Here is a 19,023-nt window from a genome sequence, read left to right on the forward strand (position 1 = left end):
GTTGGCTGAACAAATGTCTTTTTTTGAAATGTGTCTTTTCATATCCTTCGCCCGCTTTTTGGTGGGGTTGTTTGGTTTTTTCTTGTAAATCTGTCTGAGTTATTTGTAGGTTCTGCGTATTAGCCCTTTGTCAGAGAGTAGATTGCAAAAATTTTTTTCTCTCATTCTGTAGGTTGCTTGTTTAGTCTGCTGGTAGTTTCTTTTGCTGTGCAGAAGCTCTTTAGTTTAATTAGATCCCATTTGTCAATTTTTGCTTTTGTTGACATTGCTTTGGTGTTTTAGTCATGAAGTCCCTGCCCATGCCTATGTCCTGAATGGTACTGTGTAGGTTTCCTTCTAGAGATTTTATGTTTTTAAGTCTACCATTAAGTCTTTAATCCATCTTGAATTAATTTTTGTATAAGGTGAAAGGAAGAGATCCAATTTTAGTTTTCTTTATATGACTAGCCAGTTTTCCCAGCACCATTTATTAAATAGGGAATCCTTTCCCCATTTCTTGTTTTTGTCAGGTTTGTCAAAGATCAGATGGTTGTATATGTGTGGTATTATTTCTGAGGGCTCTGTTCTGTTCCATTGGTGTATATCTCTGTTTTGGTTACTGTAGCCTTGTAGTATACTTTGAAGTCAGGTAGAATGATACCTCCTGCTTTGTTATTTTGGCTTAGGATTGTCTTGGCAAAACGGGATCTTTTTTGGTTCCATATGAACTTTAAAGTAGTTTGTTTGTTTGTTTTTTTCCAATTCTGTGAAGAAAGTCATTGGTAGTTTGATGGGATGGCATTGAATCTTTACATTACCTTGTGCAGCATGGCCACTTTCACGATATTGATTATTCCTATCTTTGAGCATGGAATGTTCTTCCATTTGTTTGTATCCTCTTTTATTTCGTTGAGCAGTGATTTGTAGTTCTCTTTTAAGAGGTCCTTCACATCCCTTGTAAGTTGGATTCCTAGGTATTTTATTCTCTTTGAAGCAGTTGTGAATGGGAGTTCACTCATGATTTGGCTCTCTGTTTGTCTGTTATTCATGTATAGGAATGCTTGTGATTTTGCACATTGATTTGTATCCTGAGACTTTGCTGAAGCTCCTTATCAGCTTTAGGAGATTTTGGGCTGAGACGATGGGGTTTTCTAAATATACAATCATGTCTTCTGCAAACAGGGACAATTTGACTTCCTCTTAATTGAATACCCTTTATTCTTTCTCCTGCCTGACTGCTCTGGCCAGAACTTCCAACACTATGTTGAATAGGAGTGAGAGAGGGGATCACTGTCTTGTGCCAATTTTCAAAGGGAATGCTACCAGTTTTTGCCCATTCAGTATGATATTGGCTGTGGGTTTGTCATAAATCACTCTCATTATTTTGAGATACGTACCATCAATACCTAGTTTATTGAGAGATTTTAGCATGAAGGGCTGTTGAATTTTGTCAAAGGCCTTTTCTGCATCTATTGAGATAACTATGTGGTTCTTGTCTTTGGTTCTGTTTATATGATGGATTGCATTTATTGATTTGCCTATGTTGAACCAGCCTTGCGTCCCAGTGATGAAGCTAACTTTATCGCGGTGGATAAGCTTTTTGATGTGCTGCTGGATTCAGTTTGCGAGTATTTTACTGAGAATTTTTTTGCATTGATGTTCTTCAGGGATATTGGGCTAAAATTCTCTTTTTTTGTGTGTGTCTTTGCGAGGCTTTGGTATCAGGATGATGCTGGACTCATAAAATGAGTTAGGGAGAATTCCCCCTTTTTCTATTGATTGGAATAGTTTCAGAAGGAATGGTACCAGCTTCTCCTTGTACCTCTGGTAGAATTTGGCCATGAATCTCTCTGGTCTTGGACTCTTTTTTTTGGTTGGTAGGCTATTAATTATTGTCTCAATTTCAGAGCCTGTTATTGGTTTATTCAGGGATTCAATTTCTTCCTGGTTTAGTCTTGGGAGAGTGTAAGTGTCCAGGAATTTATTCATTTCTTCTAGATTTTCTAGTTTATTTGCGTGGAGGAATTTATAGTATTCTCTAATGGTACTTTGTATGTCTGTGGGATCAGTGGTGATACCCCCTTTATCATTTTTTGTTGCATCTATTAGATTCTTTTCTCTTTTCTTCTTTATTTGTCTTGCTAGCAGTCTATCAATTTTGTTGACCTTTTCAAAAAACCAGCTACTGGATTCATTGATGTTTTGAAAGGTTTTTCGTGTCTCTATCTCCTTCAGTTCTGTTCTGATCTTAGTTATTTCTTGCCTTCTGTTAGCTTTTGAATGTGTTTGCTCTTGCTTCTCTAGTTCCTTTAATTGTGATCTTATGGTGTCAATTTTAGATCCTTCCTGCTTTCTCTTGTGGGCATTTAGTGCTATAAATTTCTCTCTACACACCACTTTAAATGTGTCCCAGAGCCTCTGGTATGTTGTGTCTTCATTCTCATTGGTTTCAAAGAACGTCTTTATTTCTACCTTCATTTCATTAGGTACGCAGTAGTCACTCAGGAGCAAGTTGTTCAGTTTCCATGTAGTTGAGCGTTTTTGAGTGAGATTCTTAATCCTGAATTCTAGTTTGATTGCACTGTGGTCTGAGAGACAGTTTGTTACAATTTCTGTTCTTTTACATTTGCTGAGGATTGCTTTACTTCCAACTATGTCGTCAATTTTAGAATGAGTGTGATGTGGTACTGAGAATGTATATTCTGTTGATTTGGGGCGAAGAGTTCTGTAGATGTCTATTAGGTCTGCTTGGTGCATAGCTGAGTTCAATTCCTGTATATCCTTGTTAACTTTCTGTCTCGTTGATCTGTCTAATGTTGACAGTGAGGTGTTAACATCTCCTATTATTATTGTGTGGGTCTCTAAGGATTTGCTTTATGAATCTGGGTCTCTAAGGATTTGCTTTATGAATCTGGGTGCTCCTGTATTGGGTGCATATATATTTAGAATAGTTAGCTCTTCTTGTTGAATTGATCCCTTTACCATTATGTAAGGGCTTTCTTTGTCCCTTTGATCTTTGTTGGTTTAAAGTCTGCTTTTTTTTTCTTTTTTTGAGTCTCGCTCTGCCTGTCATCCAGGCTGGAGTGCAGTGGCGCAATCTTGGCTCACTGCAAGCTCCGCCTCTGGGGTTCACACCATTCTCCTGCTTCAGTCTCCTGAGGAGATGGGACTATAAGCCATGCCACCATGCCCAGCTGATTTTTTGTATTTTTAGTAGAGACGAGGTTTCACCATGTTGGCCAGGATGGTCTCGATCTCCTGACCTAGTGATTCACCCGCCTCAGCCTCCCAAAGTGTTGGGATTACAGGCTTGAGCTACCACACCCAGCCAACCCCTGCTTTTTTTTTTTTTTTTTTTTTTTTCCATTTGCTTGGTAGATCTTCCTCCATCCCTTTATTTTCATCCTATGTGTGTCTCTGCACATGAGACGGGTTTCCTGAATAGAGCACACTGATGGGTCTTGACTCTTTGTCCAATTTGTCAGTCTGTGTCTTTTAATTGGAGCATTTAGCCCATTTACATTTAAGGTTAATATTGTTATGTGTGAATTTGATGCTGTCATTAGGATGTTAGCTGCTTATATTGCTCGTTGATTGATGCAGTTTCTTCCTAGCATTGATGGTCTTTACAATTTGGCTGGTTTTTGCAGTGACTGGTACTCGTTCTTCCTTTCCATGTTTAGTGCTTCCTTCAGGAGCACTTATAAGGCAGACCTGGTGGTGACAAAATCTCTTAGCATTTGTTTGTTTGTAAAGGATTTTATTTCTCCTTCACTTATGAAGCTTAGTTTGACTGGATATGAAATTCTGGGTTGAAAATTCTTTTTTTTAAGAATGTTCAATATTGGCCCCCACTCTCTTCTGGCTTGTAGAGTTTCTGCCGAGAGATCTGCTGTTAGTCTGATGGGCTTCCCTTTGTGGGTAACCTGACCTTTCTCTCTGGCTGTCCTTAACATCTTTTCCTTCATTTCCACTTTGGTGAATCTAACAATTATGTATCTTGGAGTTGCTCTTTTCGAGGAGTTTCTTTGTGGTGTTCTCTGTATTTCCTGAATTTGAATGTTGGCCTTCCTTCCTAGGTTGGGGAAGTTCTCCTGGATAATACCCTGAAGAGTATTTTCCAACTTGGTTCCATTCTCCCTGTCACTTACAGGTACACCAATCAGATGTAGATTTGGTATTTTCACATAGTCCCATATTTCCTGGAGGCTCTGTTGGTTTCTTTTTATTCTTTTATCTGTAAGCTTCTCTTCTCACTTCATTTCATTCATTTGATCTTCAATCACTGATAGCCTTTCTTCCACTTGATAGAATTAGCTACTGAAACTTGTGCATGAGTCATGTAGTTCTCATGCCATGGTTTTCAGTTCCATCAGATCATTTAAGGTCTTCTCTACCTTGTTTATTCTAGTTAGCTATTTGTTTAATCTTTATCCAAGGTGTTTAGCTTCTTTGCAATGTGTTTGAACATCCTCCTTTAGCTCAGAGAAATTTGTTATTACCAATCATCTGAAGCCTTCTTCTCTCAACTCATCAAAAGCATTCTCTGTCTGGCTTTGTTCTGCTGCTGGCGAGGAGCTGTGCTCCTTTGGAGGAGAAGAGGTGCTCTGATTTTTAGAATTTTCAGCTCTTCTGCTCTGGTTTCTCCCCATCTTTGTGATTTTATCTACCTTTGGTCTTTGATAATGGTGACATACAGGTAGGTTTTTGGTGTGGATGTCCTTTCTGTTTGTCAGTTTTCCTTCTAACAGTCAGCACCCTCAGCTGCAGGTCTGTTAGAGTTTGCTGGAGGCCCACTCCAGACCCTGTTTGCCTGGGTATCAACTGTGGAGGCTGCTGAACAGCAAATATTGCAGAACGACAAATGTTGCTGCCTGATCCTTCCTCTGGAAGATTCATCTCAGAGGGGCACCCAGCTGTATGAGGTGTCAGTCGGCCCCTACTGGGAGGTGTCTCTCAGTTTGGCTACTCAGGGATCAGGGACCCACTTGAGGAGGCAGTCTGTCCATTCTCAGATATCAAACTCCTTGCTAGGAGAACCACCACTCTCTTCAAAGCTGTCAGACAGGGACGTTTAATTCTGCAACCATTTCTGCTGCCATTTGTTCAGCTATGCCCTTTCCCCAGAGGTGCAGTCTACAGAGGCAGGCAGGTCTCCTTGAGCTGCGGTGGACTCCACCCAGTTCTAGCTTCCTGGCTGCTTTGTATACCTACTCAACCCTCAGCAATGGCAGACGGCCCTCCCCCAGCCTGGTTGCCACCTTGCAGTTGGATCTCAGACTGCTGTGCTAGCAGTGAGTGAGGCTCTGTGGGCGTGGGACCCTCCAAGCCTGGTGCAGGATATAATCTCCTGGTGTGCCATTTGCTAAGACCATTGGAAAATCACAATATTAGGGTGGGAGTGTCCCAGTTTTCCAGGTGCCTGGCTGTCATGGCTTCCCTTGGCTAGGAAAGGGAATTCCCTGACCCCTTGTACTTCCCAGGTGAGGTGATGCCCCACCCTGCTTCAGCTCACACTCTGTGGGCTACACCCACTGTCCGACAAACCCTAGTAAGATGAACCTGGTACCTCAGTTGGAAATGCAGAAATCACCTGTCTTCTGCATCACTCACGCTGGGAGCTGTAGACAGGAGCTCTTCTTATTTGGCCATCTTGGAACCTCCTACCAGGATGGTTTCACTTCTAATACTGGACCACAAAAATTTCTCATTAATGTTTCTCCAAGCTCTTTCTCATTCTACAGTCTTGAGGCAAATGTGCACAGTGACATGCTAAAAAACATGGAAGGAGCTTGGTGTGTGGTCATTTCTTAGTAAAGAAGAACCAAAAAAATTGAAGGCACCAACTGAACTTCATATAAGCTACAGATGAATTCCTGTTATGATTGAATCATTAGACATTTTGTTGTTGTTATTGGATGGTAACATTTCCTTAATTAATGTAGAAATGATACTTTGGATCCATGTAATTCTATGATATACTCATAGGCTATATGGGATTGGATCAGCAATTAGTAATTTCTAAGAAATTAACATTAGCATTTAGAAAGATGTAGTCTTTGTGTGTACTGGCAATACATTTATTAAAGCTGTTGCCCTTGATGACTTAGATTGGCTACATGCTTCCTAACTCTATCGTTCTAAGCAATGTGACAACTAAAGTGACAGTATGTATTGGCTTGTATTTTCTGCTTCCAGCAAGATCTTTCATTAAAAAGATAAATGCAGTAAAGAATTGGGGAGCTAAAAGGCAATATAAAAGCAAAAAGTCTTCTGATATTTGGAGACTTTCAAAAATTTGAAAAAATCTGGATGAATCTGGACTGAAAAACACTTAGATCTGAGCAACAGATTGTTTCAGGAAAATAAAGTAATTGTCCTTGTGCAAATGTCAGATTAAGTTATTCTAAACTAAGTAAGTCTATTATTTTAGATGACCTGAAGGCATCAAACATGTTCATCATGGGAGAAAGAGAGAGAGAGAGAGGGAGACTAACCTAAAAAATAAATAAATAAAGCAGATTTTAAGATTACAATTAGGAAATAATTTTGCTTGTGGTTAGTTGTTTCCTGGTTCATGGATGGACAGGAAGCAAATAGATTAGAAACTCAACAAATTTTTGAACAGTTGTCTGTTAAGAAATTAAAGTAGAATTTTTAAAATAACTTTGTTTATTTGAAGCTTAAGTCAAACCTCAACCTCCAAACTTGAACCGGTAAAATGTGAACTATAGCAACTGGCTCACCTGAAGAATGCATACACTCCAACCACCACTTCAAATATGTGTGCAGAAAATAATGAAAATGAAAGAGTCTCAGAGGATGGAGTTAGGGGTCTTTAATGTATAGTGTATGGTGTGTTAAACGGAAAATTATCACCAATTATCCTAGGATTGAAAATGTTTCCATTTTAAGTTTTATATAAATGTATTATTTCTATTGTTCAATGACTGTTTCTTTTCTTTGCTTATTTTTTATTTTAAAAATTTATATTATTATAATTGACAAGTTATAATAGTATTATATTCATGAATTTCAATGTAATGTTTTGATATATGTATAGAATGTAGAATAATTAAATTGAACTAATTAATCTAATTTTCTATGGTTCTGAATTCTATCAGGCATATGAGCACAATGTTAGCTTCTACCTTGTATTATTTACCATCATGTTATTTTAATTTTTTGGAATTATCATATTTTATATATGTCTCTTTTCTGCATAGAGTTGGGTTTTTGATATGGTGACCAATCTACAAATATTTTCCTTTTTGTGGGTTAATTAAGCTAATGAGCTATCTTATTAAGCTATGTTATAGTTTATAAAATGTGGATGAATTGTGGTTGGAAGGTTTTCTTACCTTTATTTATTTTAAGCATTACTCTTTTAGTTTTAGAAATTAACTATCATAATTTTTGTAATGCTGTCTCTTTTATTGTATTAACCTCTACTATTTGGATTATTAGGGAAAATTTTACATGATTTATTTGATTCCCCACTATTAGGTAGAATATGCAATTTCTTCTTTCCCTTTAAGTTTATCCAAATTTTGCAATAGTATTTTTATTTTGTCAGAATAAATAGTATTTACATACTATTACTAAAGTTGTTCCTGCTTTTATAAATGTATTAATACATTCAATGCTGTTTCTATCTGTCTCATCATAGATTAATAGTATATATCTTGCTTTTACTAGATTCTTGAGAAAAGACCTTTAGAATAGTATTTTTAGAATAGTATTTTACGAGTTTTTGTTTATGTATTTACTTAGTTTACTACAACTTAGTTATAGATACAGCTTACATTAATTGCCAAATCCAATATAAAAAGGTTCGTCCTATGTTTTCTTCTAATTGTATAGTTTAGCTCTTACATTTAGGCCTTTAATCTATTTTGAGTTAATTAATCACATATGATGTGAGGTTAGGGCACAACTTTACTCTTTTGCATGTGGATATACAGTTTTCTTAACATCATTGGTTAAAAATATTTGTCCTTTCACCATTAAATAGTATTGGCACTCTTGTCTAAAATCATTTGGACACATATTTGAGGGGATATTTCTGGGTTTGATATTCTATTCCTTTGGTCTGTATTTACACTGTACCGCACCATTTTGATTATTATAATTTTGTATTACATTTTGAAATCAGGAAGAATAAGACCTCCTACTTTGCTTCTATTTTTCAACTTTGTTTTGCTCCATAGGCCCCTTGTGATACCATATTAATTTCATTTTTTTCCTTCTTCAGAAATATATATTTGGGATTTTAATAGGGATTATGTTGACTCTGTAAGTCACTTTCATTGGTATCAGCATGCTAATATTTAGTCTTTCAAGCTATGAATACATAATATATTTCCACTTAATGCCTTTAACTTTTTCAACAACAGGTTGTAATTTTATCGTACAAGGCTTTTGTCTCCTTGGTTAAATGTATTCCTCAGTATTTTATCCTTTCTGATGCTATCGTAAATGGGATTAATCATTGTTAGTATATAACAATGAAACTGATTTTTCAGTGTTAATTTTGTATTCTGTAACACTGCTGAATTTGTTCATAAGTTCTAACAGTTGTTTATTCTTTTGTTTATTTTGTGGTGGAGTATTTTGGGGTTTCTATATATTAAATCATGTCGTCTGTCAAATAGAGATAATTTTACTTATTTTTTACAATTTTTATGCCCTTCATTTATGTTTCTTATCTAATTACTCTATCTAGGACTTCTAGTATTATATTGAATAGAAGTGTTGACAGTGGGCATCCTTGTCTATTTGAAATCTTTGAGGAAATGCCTCAGTCTGCCATCACAGAGTATGATGTTAATTTTGGGTGTTTCATGTATGACCTTTATTTTGTTGAAGTAGTTTATTTTTTTCTTTCCCTAGTTCATGGAGTGAATTTTTTTTTTTTCTTTTTTCCCTGAAAGGTTGTTGAATTTTGTCAAGTGATTTTTCTGTATCAATTTAGATGATAATGTATAATTTTTTCTTTATTCTCTTATTGTGACTTATTATAATGATTTACTTTCTGATGTTTAACCATTCTGACATCTAAGCCATGCTTCTTTTGGTTATCTGAACTCTCAAATTAGGCAACATAGAAATCAATCCCTCAACAGTCACAGCCATTTTAACCCTGAAGATTAAATCTGCTCTGTTCTCTCTCAGGATTGAGGATGTTAACTGAGGACCTGACCTCTGCTTCCTTAAACCACAACGTTCTAGGGAGTGGGTGGGATGAGAGAAAGCAAAAATACCACACAATTTTCTACTATTTTAAATATAGTCTTTTGTTTGATTGGACATTTGCTTAATTGTTTTAGATCTTTGATTTACGGAGCTCTTGTAAAGTTATTTCGGCCATATTAGTTGGTTTAAAAAAAATAAAAAATTTCTGTGGTGGAAACAAGGGCTTGGAGCCTCCTAATCACTGTCTTGTTGACTGAGTGTCTCCAAAGCTTAGATTGCTGAAAAGTAGTTTTACTGAAATCCGTGGACATCCTTAACTTCTCCTGAATTTCTTGACAATATTGCTTCACTACCACTTTGTTTACATGTTGCTATGTACATCCTCCTTATATTTTTTCTTTGTGACTTTGTCTTTTTACTAGGAAGATCAATGTTTTCTGTTATCTATAGTTTCAAGTCTAATAGAAAAAATGCCTAAAAATTAATAAATCTAATTCAATTTTATAAGAAATGAGTGCACACTTTCAAAATATTGATTCAGGTCATCCTTCTAGAGGCTTTTCTATCATTATAATTTCAAATGCTATTTCAGTTTTATTGTGGTGATTTTCTTCTTCACAGATTCAAATTATACAATGGGTCTTTACTGCCTACATTCTAAATCTCTTGCTTTTGTTCTTTCATTTTTATCTTTTATGTTGTTGGTGTGTTCTTCTTTGTTTTTACTCCTTCCCTCAAATTCGCTTTTCATTCTGAGATTCAGATTCAGTATTTGTTTATAGATATTTTCATCTTTTCTCTTAATTTCATGCCTCAGGTCAGGCAACTTGATTTCAAATTTGTGTGTGTGTGTGTGTGTGTGTGTGTGTGTGTGTCTGTTTTATGGTTTTATTGAGAAATAATCTATGTACTACATAATTCAACAATTTAAAGAGTATGATTGCATGATTTTTAAGATATTCACAGAATTCTGCAACCATCACCATAATCTAAATCTAAAACATTTTTTATCACCCCGAATGAAACCTGTGCGCATTAGCACACACTTCCCATGCACCCCTTTAGCCCCTGGCAACCACTAATCTACATTCTGTCTCTATAGATTTGCCTATTCTGGGCATTTAAAAGAAATGGAAACATGAAATATGTTGTCTTTTGTGACTGGCTTATTTTACTTGACATGTTATTTTTTAGATTAATTCACATTTCTTGCTTTGGGGCTTATTTCTGGTCCATTTAAATTCTAAGATGTTGACTTTCTGATTCATAACGTTCTTTCATTTTTCCCACTGCTTATTTAATGTTATTTAATTTATGTTTGAGAGCTGTATTATAATTTTCCTCTGCTTCATAATTGTTGTTGGTATGTATTTTCATCTGCTAAAAATTTTGACACTTTCTGCTTTCTTGTAGTAAATTTAAAGTAGATGCTATGTGAATTTTTGTGCGCTTTTTTAAGTACCTTTTATTTTCTGAAACAGTAATTATAGTTAATTACATGCAGATGAGGCTGAGTGGTTTGAATGGCTTACTAAGATTGTTATTCAAGCTTACTATATTCTGTTGGTACAATTAAGTGAAGTTTCTTTACAAATTGTTGTCTTTCTCCTGTGTGTGTTTTGAGTATTGGAAAGGTACAGTTGCTTCTGATGTGATATTTTTGTTTGTTTTGAAGGTTCCATAGTTTTCATTGTTTTTATTTTCTCTCCCTTTGTCCCCCAGCTCCTAAATAATGCCTCCTCTTCACGTGGACTCCATCATCCATTGCAAAGTCATACTTTTTCACTTCTTTACACCTGACCCTACATATGCTCTTGCCTTTTCTTTTTAATTCCCTAAGAGACTTTTTTTTTTTTTTTTTTTTTTTTTTTGGATGCACAGATACTTGACATGTTCTAATTTTTCTGTTAGAGTGAAACTTTCTCCTTAAAGGATGCTGTTTTGTTTGTTCTCCTACTGATAAGACGGTGGCCAAGTCCTCTATGTCATGGATATTTTTTCTGTTTCTCTACTTAGAAAAGGCAACAAAATAGGCTATATTTGTGAGTACGGATGTCTATGCTCTGTCACCCAGGCTGGAGTGGAATGATCTCCACCTCTCAGGTCCAAGCAATTCTCCTGTCTCAGCCTCCCGAGTAGCTGGGTCTACAGGTGTCTGCAACCATGCCTGGCTAATTTTTCTATTTTTAGTGGAGGCAGGGTTTCACCTTGTTGGTGAGGCTGGTCTCAAACTCCTGACTTCAGATGATCCACACGCCTTGGCCTCCCAAAGTGCTGGGATTATAGGAGTGAGCCACTGTGCCCAGCCAGTTTCTAGAAATTTTTATCTATTTATTATACTCTAGAAATGGGTTACAGTTAACTTTATGTAGTTGGAGTCTGTGTGGGAAAATTTCATATCTAGGAGTCAGTCATTAACCTATCTTAAAAATAGGATAATTTTTTAAGAAATAGAATATTGTATTTCTTTCCTCTCCCCCAAAACTGTTAGATTCATTGTGATAAATAGACTAAATAGTTATATGAATTTTTTTTTTATTATACTTTAAGTTCTAGGGTACATGTGCACAACGTGCAGATTTGTTACATATGTATATATGTGCCATGTTGGTGTGCTGCACCCATTAACTCGTCATTTACTTTGGGTATATCTCCTAATGCTATTCCTCTCCTCCCCGCCACAATAGGACCCAGTGTGTGATGTTCCCCTTCCTGTGTCCAAGTGATCTCATTGTTCAATTCTCACCTGTGAGTGAGAACCTGTGGTATTTGGTTTTCTCTTCTTGTGATAGTTTGCTGAGAATGATGGTTTCCAGCTGCATCCATGTCCCTGCAAAGGACATGAACTCGTCCTTTTTTGGCTGCATAGTATTCCATGGTGTATATGTGCCACATTTTCTTAACCTAGTCTGTCACTGATGGACATTTGTGTTGATTCCAAGTCTTTGCTATTGTGAATAGTGCCACAATAAACATATGTGTGCATGTGTCTTTATAGCAGCATGATTTATAATCCTTTGGGTATATACCCAGTAATGGGATGGCTGGATCAAATGGTATTTCCAGCTCTAGATCCTTGAGGAATTACCACACTGTTTTCCACAATGGTTGAACTAATTTACAGCCTCACCAACAGTGTGAAAGTGTTCCTATTTCTCCACATCCTCTCCAGCACCTGTTGTTTCCTGACTTTTTTAATGATTGCCATTCTAACTGGTGTGAGATGGTATCTCATTGTGGTTTTGATTTGCATTTCTCTGATGGCGAATGATGATGAGCATTTTTTCATGTGCCTGTTGGCTGTATGCATGTCTTCTTTTGAGAAATGTCTGTTCATTTCCTTTGCCCACTTTTTGATGGGGTTGTTTGTTTTTTTCTTGTAAATTTGATTGAGTTCTTTATAGGTTCTGGATATTAGCTCTTTGTCAGATGAGTAGATTGCAAAAATTTTCTCCCATTCTGTGGGTTGCCTGTTCACTCTGATGGTAGTTTATTTTGCTGTGCAGAAGCTCTTTAGTTTAATTAGATTCCATTTGTCAATTTTTGCTTTTGTTGCCATTGCTTTTGGTGTTTTAGACATGAAGTCCTTGCCCATGCCCATGTCCTGAATGGTATTACCTAGGTTTTCTTCTAGGGTTGGCATTTGATTTTAATATGTTAAACAAGAACATTGTAACTTTGGAATAAGCTTTGAAGATACCCATTTGTAGTATTCACCAATATCTCTGTTATTGCCTTCCTTGTAGAAAAGAAACTAAAATTCTCAGATTTCTTTTAATTAGGTGGGACCATGTGCATATTTCTGGTCATTAAAATGTGTGTGGAAGAAATGTATCATTTTTAGGCTAACACAGAACATAAGTCATCAGGTAGTTTATAGTCTCTCACTTCCCCTGCTAGAAGAATAATAGAGGTGGCTTTAACTTGTAAGAGGGAAGCTGTAAGATAGCAGGGGCTAATACTACTGCATTGGTTTACCCAATCCTGACAAATGTGGTTTAGATACAGTTTGGAACAATCTCCTCAGGATAAGAACAGGTATCTAGGCTCCTATGTTTCACATACAAAAAATTAACTTTACATAACTCAAATAGCCATTAAATCATTAACAAGTTTAAGCTAAGTTCCTTAGAGGAAAAAGAAGAAATTCTTCATACATAATGTAATTAGGAAAATGAAAATTTCTTGTATCCCTCTGGAAGTCACATTTATCTACATATAAACTATAAAATAAAATGGTACGCTATTTAATGTAGGAAACTACAACTTTATTAACTTAAAAAATAGGCAACCATCAATATTTATGTATCAAGTTTGCTTAAAGGAGATATTGTTGCAGGAAGTCAGGGACCCTAAACAGAGGGACCAGCTGAAGCCATAGCAAAAGAACATAAATTGTGAAGATTTCATTGACATTTATTAGTTCCTCAAATTAACACTTTTATAATTTCTTAAACCAATCTTTGCTGAAATCTCTGAACATAAATTATGAAGATTACATGGACATTTATCACTTCCCCAATCAATACTCTTGTGATTTCCTATGCCTGTCTTTACTTTAATCTCTTAATTCCATCAGCCTCATAAACTGAGGATGTATGTTGCCTCAGAACCCTGTGATGATTGGGCTACCTGCACAAATTGTTCATAAGCATGTGTGTTTAAACAATATAAAATCTGGCACCTTGAAAAAAGAACAGGATAACAGCAATGTTCAGGGAACAAGGGAGATAACCATTAGGTCTGACTGCCTGAGAGCTGCGCAGAACAGAGCCATATTTCTCTTCTTTCAAAAGCAAATAGGAGAAATATCACCGAATTCCTTTTCTCAGCAAGGAACAGCCCTGAGAAAGAGAATGCATTCCTAGGGGGAGGTCTCTGAAATTACTGCTCTGGGAATGTCTGCCTTTTATGGTTGTAGATAAGGGATGAAATAAGCCCCTGTCTCCCATAGCACTCCCAGGCTTATTAGGATAAGGAAATTCCTGCCTAATAAATTTTGGTCAGACCGGTTGTCTGCTCTCAAACCTTGTCTCCTGATAAGATGTTATCAATGACAATGTGTGCCTGAAACTTCATCAGCAATTTTAATTTTGCCCTGGTCTTGTGGTATCACTCTGCCTCCATTTGCCTTGTAATATTTTATTAGCTTGTGAAGCATGTGATCTCTGTGACCCACACCCTATTCGTAAACTCCCTCCCCTTTAAAAATCACTAATAAAAACTTGCTGGTTTTTTGGCTTGGAGGGCATCACAGAACATGCCAGCATAACTGGGTCTCTCCCGGATACCCAGCTTTAAAATTTCTCTCTTTGGTATTCTTTCCCTTTATTTCTCAGACTGGCCAACACTTAGGGAAATAGAAAAGAACCTACATCAAATAACATTTAATTATTGGAGGTGGGTTCCCCCAATAGATATATATTGAAAATCAGATGTTTGTGAGCAATACTTCACAAGACCTTTACAGATTTCCAAATTTGTAAAATTATACAAAATATAGAAAATAGACATATAAAATGTATAAAATATATAAAGCACTCTCATAATAATTATACCTTTTGGTGAATAATTTAATTAATTCTCAAAAGTATAATATCCAAAATATCACTGTTAATTTAAGTTTAATTAATTTATTTTGATATTAAATTAATTTTTCCTACTGAAATTAAGTATATCCTATAATTTATATATCATTATAGTAATATTAATTATGAACAAGTTAAACTGACAAAGCTAAAACAGTAACAGTAAATGATTGTGATTGATGCTGTGTTGTATGTGTGTGCTACAAACAGCATGAATGTATATTTAGAAACACATGTTTTCCCATTACAGAATGTTTTAATTGTAACTGAAATGCATTCTGTCTATGGCTCATCTCTGTGTTTTCTGCCTTGGTAGGAAATACTTTCTCAGTTATGCATTCAACTGTTACCTCCTTTCCTATTAACTTCACATTATGCAAATGAAAATTCTTCTTAAAATTCTTGAACCAATCCTTGCTCATAAAATTGGTTGCTTCAAATGCTGTGCTGCTAACTTCAGCACCTGTGGTTATAAGGAAACATTTTTTTTTTTTTTTTACAGGCTTCTGGCATCTTCTTAAATTACATTTCCACCAATAATCACGTTTCCTATGCACATCTTCATACCACACATTAATTATTTTTCAGCTGTCATAAATTGTTCTCTTTTAAACTATTAACAACATTTTTACTGGCTGGAAAACTGTATGAAATAATTTTTATCTTTATTTCTATATGGACAGTGTAGAGTTGGCAGAGTCACAGTCAAATTCACCAACATTTTCTATATTCTAGTTAAGATTTTCTCATATAGCTTCATTTTCAGGTCTTACAAGAAGCATTATCTTGATTTTCTAGATGATTCTCAGTAAGACACAGTGTTATTTATTATTTTTATTTTAGACTTAGAGTACTAGATATGGGATAATGAGTTGACATGAGCTAAGCTGTACTGAAACACAAGTGTTCATATTTAATAATTAATTAACAAAACAATCTGACAATACAGCCTCATGTGTTCCATAAAAAACTACAAACAGAAATATCACGTTATAAACACATGAACACATGAAAATACACATATATCATAGAATTCATCAGTCTTTACTGAATACGAAAACAGTCTTTTTTTTTTCCCCTGAATGCCACAATAACAAAGAGATGGAATCAACTTAAATGTCCATCAACAGAGAATTGGATAAAGAAAATGTGGTATATCTATTATGGGATACTCCTCAGTCATAAAAAAGAATGAAATCGTGTCTTTTATAACAACATGCATGGAACTGGAGGCCATGATCCTAACTGAAATAACTCACAACAGAAAATCAAATACCACATGTTATCATTTGCAAAGTGGGAACTAAGCAATGGGAACACATGGACATCTAGACTTCTACAGGGGAATAATAGACATTGGAGATTACAAAATGATAGACATTGGAGACTACAAAATATAGGAGGGTAGGGTAAGGTGAGGGTTGAAAAATTACATATTAGATACAGTGTTCACTGTTTGGGTGATGGGTACACTAAAAGGCCAGTATGCAATATATGCATGTAAGAAAGCTGCTCTTGCACCTCCTAAATAAAATAAATAAATAATAAAAATTTCCCTGAATACCTAGAATGTAGAATACATGCATTTAACATAGTCTTTTAATATAAGTTTGATAAATTTCAAAGTATTCTCCAGCCCTCTAGCAGACAGGAGTAAACTGGTAGGAACTTGTTTCTATTTTCTATCTCCAAGCCACATGAAAAAAATCTAGTGCCTTTTACCTAATTATGTATTTGTTTTACATGAAGAAAATGATACACAATAATCACTTAAGAATGAAATACATTTTACTATAATGGCAAAAGTACTGCCAATTGATAATGCATTTTGGGTTACATATTCCTACAATATTGATTTAAAAAGTAGAGTGTCTTATCCAAGCTGATTAATCACCAATGAGGTAGTTATATAATTCACGATTTATTTTAAAAAATGCACTTTTTCATTTATTTCTATTTTTTAATACTTCAAAATAAGAGTAGCAATATATTTAAATTTCTTAGAATGGAAATTGCATCTGTTAAAGTTTTTGACCATACATTTTATTTCAGGCTCTTTCTGATGATAAAGAGCTGACAAAGAGTAGGTTTGAAACTTACATTTTGCATTCAAATGTTTTCAAGCACATTTAATTAAGCCATTTTAAATGTCTGGTATCAGAAAATATACTTCAAGGAATCAAATCAGACCCTCCTGATGAGGCGTCTAAATTTTTCCTCTTGGGGAGGATAGTCAATGAGCACCTATAGCACCCTGTAGGGATCTGCAATTCCTCTTCTGAATTTAATATGCTAACAACTCCATTAACCATGAACTATACCAAGAACATTTCTAAATATACACGAGTGTATGAATTAATGGATTCCTGAATAATTTTTGTCATTCACATGAAAATTAGTCCCTGAGGTTAAGGTATCAATTTTTCGACAATTCTGAGAGATACGGGTTACAGATTTGGCTTTTGGCAAAGTCATTCTGTAATCTAGACCAGTAGTTCTCAAGCATAACTTGCTTCAGAATTATGTGAATAGCTTTATAAATATTCATGTTAGCCTGATCTCTTGTGGTTGTTACTCAGCAGTTTGGGAGCTGCATCACAGTATTTTATAAGCTTCTCCAAATGATTAGCTTGAATGCCAGCATTTGAGAAACTTTGCTCCAAACTAACTTCTCACCATTTGAGCACCATACCTAGAATCAAAATAAGAATCAGCATATTTAAGCAGTATAAGTTTTCTTTTCATTAAAAAAAATCATAAATATATATGTGTGTATACACATATATGTGAACATTGTATACATAGAGTGTACAAATATACATATGTAAGTGTATATATAATATATAATATATATGTACTATATGGTATACATATGTAATATATAATATATGTGTATATATATTATAGATGGGTACACACACATCAGATTTCTTTTCCTTTTGTCCATGAACCACCTGCTTTAGAGTTTTAGAATTTAACAGTGTGAACAACAAGCAGTTTCCAACTATTTGCTTTTTCCGTACTAAATCAAGAGGTTTGGGTGGGGCCAAGAATCTTCATATATAACACATTTCCAAGATCAATACTTACAACTTGAGTCTTCTAATAATGGGTAGGATAATGAAAAATACTATTTCTTTATTGAGTGACTACTTTCACTATCTATGATTTCTAAGTGTTCCCTTGATGTCTTAAGGCAGAAGATTTTAATTATCCTATATGACACCTTCATACTCTGTATGGTTTGGCATTGTATCCCCCCCCCAAATCTCATCTTGAATTGTAATCCCCATAATTCCTACCTGTCAAGGGAGAGACCAGTTAGGATAATCGAATCATAGGGATTCTCTCATAATAGTGAGTGAGTTCTCATGAGATCTGATGCTTTTGTAAGAGAAAACCTTCAATCTGCACTACTCCTCCCTGCCGCCTTGTGAAGAAGGTACCTTGCTTCCCCTTCACCTTCTGTCATGATTGTAAGTTTCTTGATGCCTCCCCTGATGCTGTGCTGAACTGTGAGTCAATTAATCTTCTTTCCTTTACTAATTATCCCGTCTTGGGCAGTTCTTCATGGCAGTCTGAAAACGGACTAAGACTCAACTATGATTTCTCAATAATGAGGTGGAAGGTATGCCACAAATATTATTCCAAAAACTGTGTTAAGGCCCACATAATTTAACAGAGTACATCTTTTCTGTTAGGACTATTTTGCCAAGTGAAAAAAAAAAAAAAGAAGGGAAATAAGCATACACTTTCACATACCGTAACCTTCTTCACATATTTAATCTTCCCCATAATTCAGTTTTAATTAAGCATGGTTTTTATTTGAGTAACTTGACCAAGTTGATGGAGTCAATGAACGGTGGAAACTGGATACGAATTTAGGTCTAGAATAATGTCAAATTTCATGAGTATATATTACAGTTCTGCCAAAACTGTGGTGGAAAACAGTGGAAGAGAATGGAAACTTCTTAGTTAAGAGACTAGATAATGCTAGGCTGAATTCATTCTTTGGTCATTCTCTTGGTAAGACTAGTGCTGCAAATATCTGGAATTCTGATTATTGACAACATTAAAATCTGCAGCTGCTATGTTTTTTAAAGTATATCCCTAATCAATATGCAATATTGTAAGGATTATTTTATTGTTGTACTATGTTCCAAATTTCTTAGAATATTGAAATAAAAATTAAATATTATTATTATTTTTTTCAAGACAGGGATCCATTAGGACTCAATATATCAGTCACTTTATTTTTATG

Source organism: Papio anubis, chromosome 3 (assembly GCF_008728515.1).
Source record: "Papio anubis isolate 15944 chromosome 3, Panubis1.0, whole genome shotgun sequence".
Taxonomy (NCBI): domain Eukaryota; kingdom Metazoa; phylum Chordata; class Mammalia; order Primates; family Cercopithecidae; genus Papio; species Papio anubis.